Genomic DNA, 14,771 nt, shown 5'->3' with positions numbered 1-14,771 from the left:
ACAGGAACCATGCATACATATACAACTAATGCAGGATATTTAAAGTATCATGCACATACAACATACAACTAATGCAGGATATTTAAATTATCATGCACATACAACATAAAACTAATGCAGGATATTTAAAGTAACATACACAAACAACATACAACTAATGCAGGATCATCACTTTACAAAAAAATAAATGCTCTGAAGTATAAGAATATTTCTTACCTTATTCTTAATATGGCTCCATTTGAAGAAATGGCAGACGAACTTAAGATAAAACATGTTGATCATTTGTAGATCGGTAGAATCTTTTCACAGTGAGAGAGACGTTTAATGTTCCTTCAGTAGCCTTGAAATGTTCATCCTTTTTCCTTGACCTCATGTTTAATTGACCATTTAGTCTATAAGTGAGATAAGAAAAATGCACTGTTTAACAAATACATCACATTTAAATGCATAACCTTTAAATGCAATATTGATAAAATTTCTTTTCATTCAAGAAGAGCTTTTCCTGTCTCAGACCTAATGTTTAAAAAGAATGTTTTTTAGTGATGGTCATTTTGTTTTCAAATAATAGTCATACTATCTCACTGTGTGATGGAAAAATAGAAAAGGTTTATGAGACTTCATGGTATTTTAATGTCAATTTTTTTATGTATCTCTCTTTGATAGGAGGTATAGTGGCTGAGCGGTAACACACTTAGCTTATAAAGTTGATGTCCCAGGTTTGAATCCTGATATTTTAAATTTTGGGACCTTTGGGTACGTCAAGATTCTACCCAACTCTAATGGGTACCTGACATTAGTTGGGGAAAGTTAAGGCGGTTGGTTGTTGAGCTGGCCACATGACACCCTGGTTAACTGTGGGCCACAAAACATGACCTTTACATCATCCTTCCTATAGATCGCAAGGTCTGAAAGGGGAACATTTTTTTAAATAAGAAAATCACATTCAACTTTTCATTTGGCTATATACATAAATGTGCCACGAAGAATGAAGCAAATTGCTTATTTTAAATTTTTAGGAAGTAATGCAGTCTAATGTGAGTTCATTAATTTGTGTTTTTAACCCAACAGCTCCATCTTTTAGGTTTTGAAATGCTATCCAATTAAACAAAAGGAGATAACTAATTTTTTTTAAAAATAATAATTAAATAAATAAATAAATAAGTAAATAATACAAACAAAATAAATAAATTACATAAATAGAAAAATATAGCTAGTTTTAAAATACTTCAAATATCAAAAGTATAAGTACACATTTAAAAAATATCTAATTTCACAAGTAGGCCTTATAAGCTACCCTATCTAGACTTTTATTTAAAATATTTTTAGAAAACAAAAGACTATACAGATCTGGCTTAAGTTTTGTGTTTTGGTTCTAAACTAGCTCTTATTGTCTGAAAGTTTAAGAAACTATTGCTAGGGTCCTAAAAAAATACATCAGAATTAGGCTCCTATTGTAAAAACAATGCATCTTAAAGCAAAAGCTCTTGGGTTATAGTGTAAACAAATATTTATTACCTTGATATGTAGATCACTAGATAAACTTTATGACAATAAAGTTGACAGTGGAGAATCAAGGCATCAGTGAAGAATCAGTGCACAATGATTGAGCCACTAACCTCCAGATCAGTAGCATGTAGAGTCTGTCTTTAAAAAAAAAAAAACTTGAATGTTGAAGCAAATTTACAAATTGAAAGAAAAATGTCAATCTTAAAAAAAAAAAAAAAAAAAGGAAACAGTAACAGCCCTTGCCCAAGTGTATTAATATATATATATATATACTAGATATATTTTACCAGCGACCCGCGGGTCTTTATTTGCTTATTACTGTCGATATAGTGTTTTTAAAACATTTAAACGAAATAATAATGTAATAAATAAAGCGAATGTGTAAATGTAAAAATAGTATGAATGAAGCCATCAAATCAAAATAGCTAATCTACTTAAATCCATTTTTTCAAATTAAAACATTTGCTTGTAGGCCTACATATATTTGATTAAAATTTGAAATGAATAGACTTAATTTTGTATGTTCATGTGTTAAAGTATAAAGTAGATCTTGAGGTAGACAAAGATCTAGATCTAGACTAATCTAGAGTTAAAAATTGGCTTTTATAGAGTTCATTCTGTGCTGCGCATGCGTGAACTTTTTTCATGAATGAATATAGGCCTATCTCAACACGGCTACGCAGCTTTAGCGAACAGCAAACGAATGTATTAAAAAAATTTAAATGTTACTTTGATTAAAATATGAAATGAATGGACTATAATTAGTATGTTCATGTGTTAAAGCATAAAACTATCTTTGCAAAAAAAAGTTTTATCATCTTAGAGTTCAATAAGAGTTTTAGACCTAGGCATAGACTATAACGAACTAATGTAAAAATGATTTTGTAACACAAATTTGAAGGTTAATTTTATTAAATAATGAAATAAATAAACTATATTTTGTATTTTCATGTGTCAAAAAAAAAAAAATAAGTGCAAAGTTTAGTTCTAAAAATTAGATCTAGATCTAAATCCTTTCGATCTTTTCTCATGTCAACATTGTAAACATCGCCTAGATCCATAAAATACTATAGCTGTAATAGAGCTGGTCTTTTTTTTTTTTTTTGATGGTCTTAAGTTTGTTTTAGGGCCACAATACATACACTACGGTCTAAGTTGGTACCCAAGGAACATTTCTGCCAAGTTTTATCAAGTTTTTATTTCTATACTGGAACATACATACATACATACGCCAAACATTCTGCTTTATATAATATATATATATATATATTAATAAAATATCAAATCAGAAGGTAAGTTATTATAAAAATGTATGCACCATTCAAACAGTAAATGTGAAGCAGCTCTTGTGTGGTTGCAACTACACCACCTTATTAAAAGTTCACATTTTGGTCCTAATTTGTTAACTTTAGAAGAAAACATGTAGCTTATAAACCTAAAACTAGAGCAATGTTTGAAAATTTGCTGGCCAAACAACCCATGGTTAACCAATGGCCATAGAAACAGTTGAGCTTGACACTATCTGACCCATGATCACTTGGTCTGAAACGAGTACTCTAAAACTAGTACTCTAAAACTAACATTTTATGTTTTTATAACAGATTTTTATATGCTTTTAAAATTATTATTTTTTTTTACTTTGCTTTAAGATATTTGACTGGTACACTAGAATTCAACTCACCTATTGTTCTTAGAGAATTAACTAAGTAACCTTGGACACAAACTTGATCTCCTTGGCCTGACATATCCAGACTCATGACAGTAAAGTGGGTCACTACCAATGCAAGAAAGGTGTACACACTGTTTGGCAGAGTGACTTGGCAATGAAGACTTGTGTATCATAGGGGTGCACTGCTGATAGCTGATACCCTGAAAACAGTTTGTGATTACATAATCTTATTTGATTGACCTAAATGTGGTAAATTAATAAATGCCTTTTAATATTATATTAGTTATGATGATGCATGGTCCAAGGCTAAGTAATGCATCAAATAACAAAGATAGTTATCTAACAAAATAAATACCTATAGCTTTTAATATTTTCTTCTTTTGTAAAATTTGTTTGGTGAATGAAAATAAAACTTTGTACTCACTGTGTAGCCATCTTCATAGTCTTGAGAAATGAACCAGACAGACCATTAGACATTTGTTGATATGCAGTTCAGGGTTATGCTAACCAAATCTAAGGCTTGACCAAAACACAGAAAATAGTTCAGAATAATGTTTAAAAAATTTGAATAAATTGTTTCAGAATTAACTGTTGAAGAAAAAAAATGTCTTACTTTGGCTTTGAATGCTTTAATTCATACAAATGCCAAAGAGAAAACTGTAATCATCTGATAGCAGATTACCAAGGAATAGTAGTTGCTTGGATAGGATGACAAATTGGTACTGTTGGCAACAGAATGTTTGCTTGTTAAGATTCTGAAATATGGAAACATCATATACTGAATTAGAATCTCTCTTAAAATACACTATCTCATGATATTAAAATAACATTGTTATATAATAATAGTAAATTAATTTAATTTCCATTATCTTTTTTTGTAAAATGTGATTTGAATGAAATTAAAACTTTGTACTCACAGTGTAGCCATCTTCATAGTGTTAAGAGATGAACCAGACAAACCATCAAACATTTGTTGATATGTAGTACAGGAATATGCTAAGCAAATCTGAAGCTTGACCAAAAACACAGAAAAATGTATAACAAGTTATTTTTAACATGCAATGATAAATTATTTTAGAATTAGCAGTTAAAGAAAAGAAAAAATTAAGTCTTACTTTGGCTTTGAAAGCTTTAATTCATAAAAATGCCAAAGAGATAACTGTCATCTGATAGCAGATTACCAAGGAATATTTGTTGCTTGGATGACAAATTGGTACTGTTGGCAGCAGAGAATGTGCACTTGTTAAGCTGATTAAATATGGAAACTTGAACTACAATATCTCTTAAATACACTATCTCATGATATTTAAAATAACATTGTTTCTATGAAAACAATAGTTAAGCCTATAAGTATTGCATGGTTTGACTATGTTAAATAAGATATGAAGGAAAAATACTTGCCCTATAATTAGACTTCCCATGATGTTTACTTCTAGTTTCAATTTCTTCATTCATATATTTACCTGACCTGTCTGTTTACAGCTTTGGCTTTTATCTTCCAGGCTAGTAGTTGATTAGTAATCAATACTCAACATCTTGAACTGATTAAAAAAACAACTACAAGGTAAATAAATAATTGTATAATTACACATTAAGATGCAATTATTATCATTTGAATTCAACTAGATATCAAGTAGCTGAGCATTTAAACAAATAAATGGCATCTAATAAAAAATTGCTATTCAAAAGTCTTAGTGAAGATACTGGGATTTTGACTAAGCTTCATAATGAGATAATCCCCAATTGGATCTAGCTCTTTAAATGTTAAAGTGAAGAAAATTTATTAAAGTTGTTATGTATACATTTGAAACTAATTACCATAAGGCTAAGAGATAACAGAAAACAAATATTCTTAAATTGTTAGGAAAATATATAAACATTTTCAATTAGCATGCAATAAAAAAAAAAAAAAAAAAAAGAAAAATGCAATTAAAATATACAAATACATAGAAAAAAAATATACTTGCTTTGATAGGTCTGTAGTAAGAAACTGGTTCTTATTTAACATACATGAAAAGAAATGAATTAAATTAAAGTAGTTAAATGTAACATTGGAAAGAACCACTTGCCTTAAAAAGAGAAATATGGTACAAGCTTGCTACAATTCTGATTATAGGTGCTTTTTATTTCTCAGATGTCTCTTAGTCATAGTTCTCATAATCTAGATCCCATTTCTAGATCACTTGGCTGTAAACTGCATTTGGAACTGAAAATGTTATAAAATATGAGAATATGGATGTTATGACTGCAAAGAGAAAGAGTTTATTTTGAAGATATTGACTTTATTACCAAATTAGTAAGGCTAAACATGAGTTTACCTATCTCATAAATAATACATCAATCATAATCAGGCTTTTCTAATATGCATATATTTAAAACTAGTTTCCAAAAACTAAGATAACAGAAAAATATACAAAGTGTTATGTTAATATTAAAAACAAGTTTAATTAGCATGCAGTACAAAGTCAAAAAAACTATACTATTACTTACTGTGCTGCTCAATATCTATATATACCAATTGCCTGCCTATTCTTTATTAAGCAAGCATCAAAAGAAACTTAAGTCTAAATTACATAAATTATAGCATTTGAAACAATGTCTTTGGAAAAAAAAACTTGATCATCTTATCTTCACTACTTTCCATCACAACACCCTCACCTGTTCCTTTGTTGAACTGCTGGGGCACCACACACAATCTGTCAACTGTCCTTCACTTCGCTCACAAGGCTGTACACCTTAATATCTCGATCTGAACATTTTTAATGTGATATCAAGCTTGTGTTGAAACTTTGGCTGCTAACAAAAAAAAAAGTTTGAATTCATTATTTCGAGATGCACATCAAGCATTATGAAATTCAACCATTGTTATGCATATATTTTTAATTACAAAATGTTCTATAAAATCCGAAAATTATTCTTTAAATGTTATATAAACATTGAAAAAATATTCTCAAATTGCATGCAAAAAAAAAACAACAACAGAATATAACTGAAACATTAAAAAAAACAAAAAAAAACTTGCTAGATCAGTAGTTCCACAGCTTTCCTGTTCCTAATTAGCATACTTCAAATGTAAGAATGAAATTAAATGAAAAATGCCTAAATCACAATGAATGGATTACTTGCCTTAAATAACACTTTGTAGCATAACACTTTACACATGTTTTAACTTCTGCAGTTCCTCACAAGTGATGGTTCTAATCATCTGTTAACTAGACATTGATCTGAAAATGTTCCAAAATTTAATTATGATAATGAATATATAAAACATTGGACTATGAAATCAGAGTTGTTGGAAGTTTTTTTGAAGATAAAATTTCAACTTAACTATTAAAAATAGATCTATAAAAACTATATGAAGCTAAATGAGTTATTAATTAACATAATTAAATAATTTCAATTAAAAACATGCTCAATTTGCATGCAATAACACAAAAGATAAAGCAACACAAAAAAAAAAAAAGAATGAAACTTACAGATATTTGCTTTGCTAAATCAGTGGTTTAATAGCTTGCCCTTGCTTATTAAGAAAATTTTATGACACGATGACATTAAATTCAAAATTGTTAAATTCTACCTTTGTCAATGACTTCTTGCCTTAAAGAATGCCAGCGTCCTTGATACACCAATTTTTTTAGCCTTTTTATTTACTGTCTGCTTCTCAGAGGTAATAATTTCTGGCAATCTGTATGATGTTCCCTTTTTATATTACAAAGAAGAGATCTGTGTTTTGATCTGAAAAAAAAAGTTAAAAACTATTTATTACAACACTCCTGTTTAAAATATAATTGGTTGCTAAATTTTTTAAACACTATTATTATAGCTTTTATATAGCGCTACTTTCATGCCTATAGCATGCTCAGAGCGCTTTGGTCCAATCTTATTTGTGGACCAGTGGGGGGGAGGGGGTATCCAGGAATTGGTTTTCCGTGCTGCCTTTAGGCGCTCAGTAAACGCAACTCTGCCCGAGTCGGGTGTCGAACCTCGAGCCCCCTTCTAGGTAGCCAAGACAAGCCAAGTTCAAGAGCACTTAGCCTCTCGACCACGCTTCCCACTAGATCTAAGTTATATTTCTAGAATAATAAGGCACCATCTTTAATACAAAGGACTGTGAAGGTTATGGATAAGCAAACAGTCTTTAATACAAAGATTATGGATGAGTGAAACCATCTTTAATACAAAGATTATGGATGAGTGACACCATCTTTAATACAAAGATTATGGATGAGTGACACCATCTTTAATACAAAGATTATGGATGAGTGACACCATCTTTAATACAAAGATTATGGATGAGTAGGCCTGCAGTTTTTCACATGGCTATGCAGACCAAGTTGTCAATGCATATTTTGACACAAATGAACAACTTAAGACCTAAAATTTAAACTAAGTAACTAGTTATGTTATTAAGGCAGCATTTTCTTTTCGCAAATATGATAAGTACAAAGTAAGACCAGGCCTAGGATACATTTGATACAGGTAACAATAACACAACAGTAGTTAGATGTTTACTAGATCTAGAATTCTCTCTCTCTCTCTACTTTACATATTAAAGTAAAGTTCCCCTTTCAGACCTTGTGGTCTATAGGGCAGATGATGTAAAGGTCATCTGATTCTGTGGCCTACGGTTAACGAGGGTGTCATGTGGCCAGCACAACGAACAACTGCCTTTACTTTTCCCCAACTAATGTCAGGTACCCATTAGAGCTGGGTGGACTCAGAGGCGCCCAAGGATCCTGATAGAAAAATCCCAGCCTTCACCGGGATTTGAACCCGGGACCCCAGGTTCAGAAGCCAAGCGCTTTACTGCTCAGCCTCCGTGCCTCCATATATATATTATAGCTTTTATATAGCGCTACTTTCATGCCTATAGCATGCTCAGATTATATATATATATATATATATATATATATATATATATATATATAATATACTATATATAGAGATCTTTAGCCTAGAAATATATAGTAATAAATATGTAGATCTAGGCTTATAGACCACTAGAATGTCAATCTAGATTAGATCTAGATCTATCTAGACTTCCTAGATTCTAAGAGTCTCTAGATCTAGATACAGATGAGCCGGTTATCGTGACGTAAGCAAATTTACTTTATCTAAAAGACCAATATTCCCTATAAGAGTGAATAGTCTATATCTATAATCTATATTAAAGTCTATAGCCTATACATCTCTAGAATCTAGACATAAATTAATCATGTTATAAAATCTTTGACAGAATTACCATTCATAAAGTTGATTAAGAGTTAGTTGCCAAAGCAAGTAAATATTGACTAGATAATAAGATGGCATTACTAAATTTAAATTAGATCTAGAAGACAAACAAACCTGGAACCGAAGATAAGATACAAGGGACATAACGAGATAGGCAATAGATAGGATTAGCCTCAAAGGAGCGTCCCATTTCATTTGAATGCTGGCAACACACTGAGCTCTATTCACTTCGACCGCACGTGACCAATAGGCTTCTGTGTCAAAACTTGACCGAGATTAGGTCTAATAGATTGGGATTGGCCAGTTTATCCGAGACATGTGCATTATTTACATCCGGAACTAGATAGACCCACACTTCGACGTTTAGTTGCTATGACACAATAGATCGCTTAAATTACTCTGACCCGTGACCCCTCAATACACATACACACAATATACTAACCAGTGGTCGGCAAACTCGTCATCCAAAAGAGAGCAATATAAACAATACAAAATTGAAGTTTGATCAGAGTTAGTAGCCCTGGAGACACTTTTATTTGAAATAATTAGGATTTAAAGTACAATCTCGCGACTACCGTTACCTTTGTCTTAGGTTGGGGGGCCTACATCAAATTAAACTTAGTATTATACCAGGGCCGGATTTACCTATAGGCAACACATGTTAGAACTATAACTTCCTCACAAGCTACGGTCTGCGGGCAATTTCTGTGCACGGACCAAAGGTTTGGAACTCACTCCCCATTGATCTCAGACAGACATGCTACACTAAATTCAAGAAGAACATTAATAAGACATATCTGTTTGAAACTTTTTATTTAGATTAGTTTGTGTCATTTTAGCTCTCCTGTTAATGTTTGTAATGGCCTTGAGCCTACATTTTTTGTTTGTTAACTGCTCGAGTCGGGTGTCGAACCTCGAGCCCCTTTTATAGGTAGCCAAGCAAAGTTAAGTTCAAGCGTTCTTAGTCTCTCGACCACGCTTCCCAGATGTGCCGACAAATTCGATGGTTAGATTACACAAAGGATTGCGTAATAACAGGTCCTTTTTTTTCACTAAATTATTATGTTTGTTTGTAAAATGTTTTACATGTTTCGGATGTTCATTCAGAGTTGAAGATAATTTACTTCCTAGTCCAAACCGTCCTCAGGACGACGGGAGAGGGGAGCGAGCTGGGTTTGAACCCGGGACCATCGCGAACGACAGTCCAGCGCGCATACCGCACTACCATCCTCGTAAATAATCCCCCATCGTAAATAATTAATAACCATTCCATCAAATATTGACTATGTTTATGACGTTGTTGATCTTTTTAAAATTAGCATTACATGTTCGTAATAAAAATAAAAGAGCTGTCATCTACAGATCGTTCGTTATCTCTGCACAGTGAATAGTGAATAATAAGATGATTTTTTTTTAATCGGTAAAAATTGAAGCTTAAAATGTTTCTGTCTATAACAAACGAACTTTGTCATAGGGCAGAATATCTGCATCATAGATACACACACACTCTCTCTCTCGCTCTACTTCAATTAAAAATTCTTAAAATGTGCGAAGATAAAGATCACTAGATAAAATTCAAGTAGGCCTACTTTGCGAATTTCGGGAATTGTTTGCGCACTTAGTGATTCCTAATAAAAAATCTCGTGATATATTTTTTTCTTTCAAAATTGAGACAAATCACAGACCTATAGGCCTTTATATTAACACCAATTTCTTCCACCTTTCTACTGTTGAGATCTAAACTCTTATTTTCCTAATGGAATTAATTTTTTTAAGCACTTAGTTATAAAATTTGCTAAATCTACCTCACGTATTTGTCATTCAATTGGAAATTAATCCCATAATTATTCTATTATATATGAGTATTGTGTATTGGAATGATTGCATGCCAAATGCGATCTTTAAACCAAGCGTAATGAAGGATGGCGTAACAGAGACCCTCCTCCCCCATGCGCTATAAAGATCAAATGAGGCGGGATTTTGATCGAGGTGACAGAGAAAAACAACTGCCAGAAAAGAATACATTTGATTAGAGTAGCACAATGATCAAAATCACTCAGAAGGTTAAAAAGTAAAGTAGCAATACTACATAACACTAGCTGTACCATAATTTACAAACACGAAAGGTCATCTGTCTCCATCGAGAAGTCCATACAAGTCTAACTTTTAAAACGCTGGTTGTGAAGTCAATAGAAGTCTAATTTATAAAACGCTGGCTGTGATGTCTATAGAAGTCTAACTTCTAAAGCGCTGGTTGTTAGGGTGTATGTGTTCCGTGTGTGAATGGTGTTCGCATTTGCATCTATATTGTTATTGTTACAGTAGTTACTTGAGGTGGTCAAAGACAAAGACAGTTCTAGACAAACAATTTCCATTTGATTGGATCAATAAAAATTATCTTGTCTGAAAGTTTTCTGAAAACAAAATAAAATACTCAGAAAGACAGCAGAAAGACAAGCACATTACTTGTTCCACGTGCTAGGACAAATGTGTACAAGTGCTCCTTCTTCAATGGTGCTATTAGAGCATGGAATGGCTTGTCTGAATCAGCCAGGAAAAGCAATGACTTGGAAAATACTAAATCACTAATTAACTAGATAACTGGATTCTCAAAGGCCGTAATTTTCCTTTGAAGTAACGTCTGTAATTCATCAGATAAGACAGGCGCAGTCGACGAAAAAAAAAAGAACGTAGACCTCAGAGAACCTGCTTTTTAAGCATAAGTTGTGGCAAAATATGCAGGTCGCAACTGGGTCTGCTTTGCCACGTTAAATGGGGCATTCATCTTTAGTCACACAATCAAAGGCAAATAAATGAAGCAAGCAGCTGGTGATCTCGTATGATGTAACCTTTTCTCACTGCTCGCTGCCACAACCGTGACCTCCGTGACCCCACAACACACCTGACCAGAGATTGATGTGCTGTTAATGAACAGATGCCCACTGTTGCAATAGGCCTTCTTATCCATTCTCGCCCCATCTCTTCATTTGTGTGTGTGGGGAAAAAAAAAGAGGGTGCGAGTCAACACCTACACCTACACCTAGAGACGGAGGTCGGTCAGCACGACTGGTTTAAAGTCCCCGAGATTGTGGGCGCCTAGCTGGATCTCAGAATTCAGGGTCAGGTCTAAACTTGTATCAACTACATGTTATAATAATGGGGAAATGAACAAAAGTAAAACATGTAGAAAATCGTTAGAAAGCATAATTAGACCTTTTTTTAAACTGAATTTGTGGAACTACTCAATGAAAGCAAACATGCTTTCTCTCCCTTGTTTTTAGTACCGGTATTATAAAAAGTATCCTTTCAGACCTCACCATTTGTAGGTCAGATGATGTAAAGGCCATTGTTTTTAGGGCCGGATTTAAGTGAGATCATGCCGGGCTACAGCCTCTATAAACATTCTATTTGTATTTTAGCCACCACAATCTTACGTCGGTTGGCAACATTGTCGTGATTAACAAGTGCCCGCTTGTTGCATGCTCATGAGTCTTTAATAATAAAAATAATAATAATAATATGTAAATGTAGCTCCGGATTTAAGTACCGGTATTGTTATTCATAATAATCATATAAGTCTTTTTAAAGCTTTTCGAAAAAGTGTATGGGACAAAATCCTGCCCCGGGGCCTGGACGCATTTTAATCCGGCCCTGTCTGTTTAAAAAGCCAACGCTTAACGATAGTGCCATGTGGCCAGCACAACGACCAACCTCCTTTACCCCGCCCCATTAATGCCAGGTACCCATTAGAGTTGTGTAGACACAGGCGTCATAATTATCACGAAATTAAAAATAACAGTCTTCAGAAATTCTAGCTGAGAACCATAGGAAGCCAAGTGCTTCACCACACAGGTACTTATCCCCCCCCCCCCTTGGAGTTTTTAGAGCGGATAAAACAAAATGGAGCTGGGGTTGTAGCTCATAGTGCACCAACCCACGTTCACCTGTGTCGACCAACTGACATTTATACTGTTACGAAGTGTCCAGTTCGGTTGACCCATCGAACAGTTCCGTCTTAGTGTTACAGGTCTTCCCGCGCTACAGACGTCTGCCAGTCTACCATCACAACCGTCTATGAAGTAATCTTCTATGCTTGAGATAGGTCACGGAGAGTTCATAAGGCTGTCTTTCCCGAGCGGGTCCTTCGCGATCAGTGCAGAAGTTGGCTCAGTGCAAAACATCGTGATTTAATACTGACCACGGCGACTCATGCCAATAAGTTAATGGTCTTACCCAGTGCTTTTTATTTTTGTAAAAAGAAAATAGATGCCGGCACTCAGTGATGGATTGCCTTACTTTTAACTATTTATAAATTAATAATAAACGTTAAAATACAAGAAAAGCAATTTTTTGCCCACATTGAAAAAGGTGCCGGTACGCCGTAGCGGTGCGTACCGTCAAAAGAAAAGTAATGGCTTAAATGGTCATACCATATCGCCCCCTTTCCCAAAATAAACTATTCCAAATCAAATCAAAATAAACTATTCCAAATCAAATAATCTTTTACCTACAATCACTGACTGGAATATTGTTAATTACCAACACTGATTCATTGCTACACTACTGATTACCTACAATTGTGTAATCATCCTCTTTTTTGAAGCAACGTCTGTATTAGATAAGATAAGAAAGATACGAATTATTGATTGGTACATTACCTAGTAGGCTATTTACAATCATTGATTGGTACAGAGCCATAAATTATGAGCCGATTTTTTTTTTAATTTATGTTTTTAAAGACATTTATTATAAACTTGTTATGTTGTCTCTGATTGGATATTCTAACTCCCCCACCCCTAGCGGCGAGACTAAAACTTGACACTCAGACATGACAGGTAGCAAGAGTTGTCTGCGTGGATGTGCAGACGTCTGGTGGCCTAATTCTTTTCCCTACGTGTACTAGCACAAGGTCAAGGTTATTAATGGTTGGAGATGTCGTTGCATACTTGGTGTTGCTTTGAAAGAGACATGGAATCTTTCCAACCCAATAATATTACGATACCGCTACTACAATAAATTGTAAAAATTTCATATTTTAAATAGATCTATATTTGCCGGTGTTGAAAAAACGAAAACTAAATTTCTAATATGTAGCTTATTGTTATAACAATTAGATCTATAATATCCCCACACATCTATCAATGTCTATCTATGATAGATGAGAGGAAAGAGGCCAAACGTAGACGAGATCAGAAAAATGAAACACGGGATCGCAGCCTAGCGGAAGAAGCCTATAGGGAAGCAGATCTGAAAGTAAAGAGAAGCTGTCGGCAAGATAAACGGGACTGGATTGAGCAGAAGGGACAAGAGGCACAAGCAGCTGCAAGCAGAAATGACACAAAAACCCTCCATCGTATTGTCCGAGATCTCACTGGAGCAAAGAGTGGACATGGGGCACCAATAAAAGACAAGCAAGGCAAAACTTTGTTAACGAAAGAAGAACAGGATGCAAGATGGGTAGAGCACTTTAAAGAGACCCTTAACCAACTGTCGCCAGACATAACTTACATATTCAAGGACCCCTCTCCAGACAATGATCTCAAGGTCAAGACAGACCCAATAACTGCTGAGGAGGTTACCATGGCCATTGCAGTGCTAAAGAATAACAAAGCACCAGGACTAGACATGATATCAGCAGAAATGCTAAAATATGGGGGACAGTGCATTGTTAACAGAATGACTGATCTCTTAAATCTCTGTTGGCGAACTTCAAAAGTCCCAGAGGACTGGCAAAAGGGAGTGATTGTAAAGCTTCCAAAAAAGGGCAACTTGGCAGACTGTAACAACTGGAGGGGCATTACTCTCCTCTCTGTCCCAGGCAAAGTTTTCAGCACTGTTTTGTTGAGACGGCTTCAACAGTCTGTAGATGAAAGGCTCAGAGAAGAACAAGCAGGTTTCCGAAGAGGCAGATCATGTACAGAGCAGATTTTCGTTTTACGAAATATCATAGAACAAAGTTTTGAGTACCAACAACGGCTAACGATCAGTTTCGTGGACTTCAAAAAAGCGTTTGATAGTGTCCACCGAGAATCACTATGGAAAATAGTTAGAGAATACGGTATACCAGAAAAATTCGTCCAGATCCTACGACACCTTTACAGTCAGTCTAGTTGCTGCATTAAAACAGAAGAGGGAACAACAGAGTTTTTTACAATCGAGACAGGTGTGAGACAGGGGTGCATCTTATCTCCCTTCCTTTTCCTCCTAGCCATCGACTACATAATGAGGAGAGCAATGAACCAGACTGCCTTTGGTATTCCATGGCATGAACAACTCCGATTGACGGACTTGGACTTTGCTGATGATGTTGCACTACTCGGGGCTACAAATAAATGCATTCAAGAAATGACGGAGAGCCTAGACA

General features: G+C 34.3%; 2 long non-coding RNA genes across 18 annotated transcripts in view; both read right to left on the bottom strand.

The window, feature by feature from the left end:
* The window catches only part of LOC129927739 (uncharacterized), a 29,081-nt gene extending 24,365 nt beyond the window's left edge, over window positions 1–4,716 (bottom strand). For 11 of the 16 annotated variants that reach the window (XR_008779351.1, XR_008779352.1, XR_008779354.1 and 8 more), the window contains exons 1-6: window positions 4,093–4,716; window positions 3,789–3,930; window positions 3,600–3,694; window positions 3,188–3,375; window positions 1,516–1,644; window positions 217–392 (exon numbers count right to left, since the gene is read on the bottom strand). This is a non-coding gene — a long non-coding RNA (uncharacterized LOC129927739). The remainder of the gene's footprint in view (window positions 1–216; window positions 393–1,515; window positions 1,645–3,187; window positions 3,376–3,599; window positions 3,695–3,788; window positions 3,931–4,092) is intronic. The other 5 variants (XR_008779362.1, XR_008779359.1, XR_008779348.1 and 2 more) reach the window with 5 other exon arrangements.
* A 1,581-nt stretch (window positions 4,717–6,297) lies between these two features.
* Window positions 6,298–13,110, bottom strand: LOC129927740 (uncharacterized). 2 transcript variants are annotated; one of them, XR_008779364.1, is made up of 3 exons: window positions 13,066–13,110; window positions 6,753–6,910; window positions 6,298–6,399 (listed from the first exon to the last, which is right to left on the bottom strand). It is a non-coding gene; the product is annotated as an uncharacterized LOC129927740 (long non-coding RNA). The 2 variants fall into 2 exon arrangements; XR_008779363.1 differs by lacking the exon at window positions 13,066–13,110 and adding an exon at window positions 8,522–9,182.
* Between the last annotated feature and the right edge of the window lie 1,661 nt (window positions 13,111–14,771).

Source organism: Biomphalaria glabrata, chromosome 8 (genome assembly GCF_947242115.1).
Source record: "Biomphalaria glabrata chromosome 8, xgBioGlab47.1, whole genome shotgun sequence".
Classification (NCBI taxonomy): Eukaryota; Metazoa; Mollusca; class Gastropoda; family Planorbidae; genus Biomphalaria; species Biomphalaria glabrata.
Note: the sequence above shows the minus strand (reverse complement) of the source record. Positions and strands in the feature narration are given on the sequence as shown.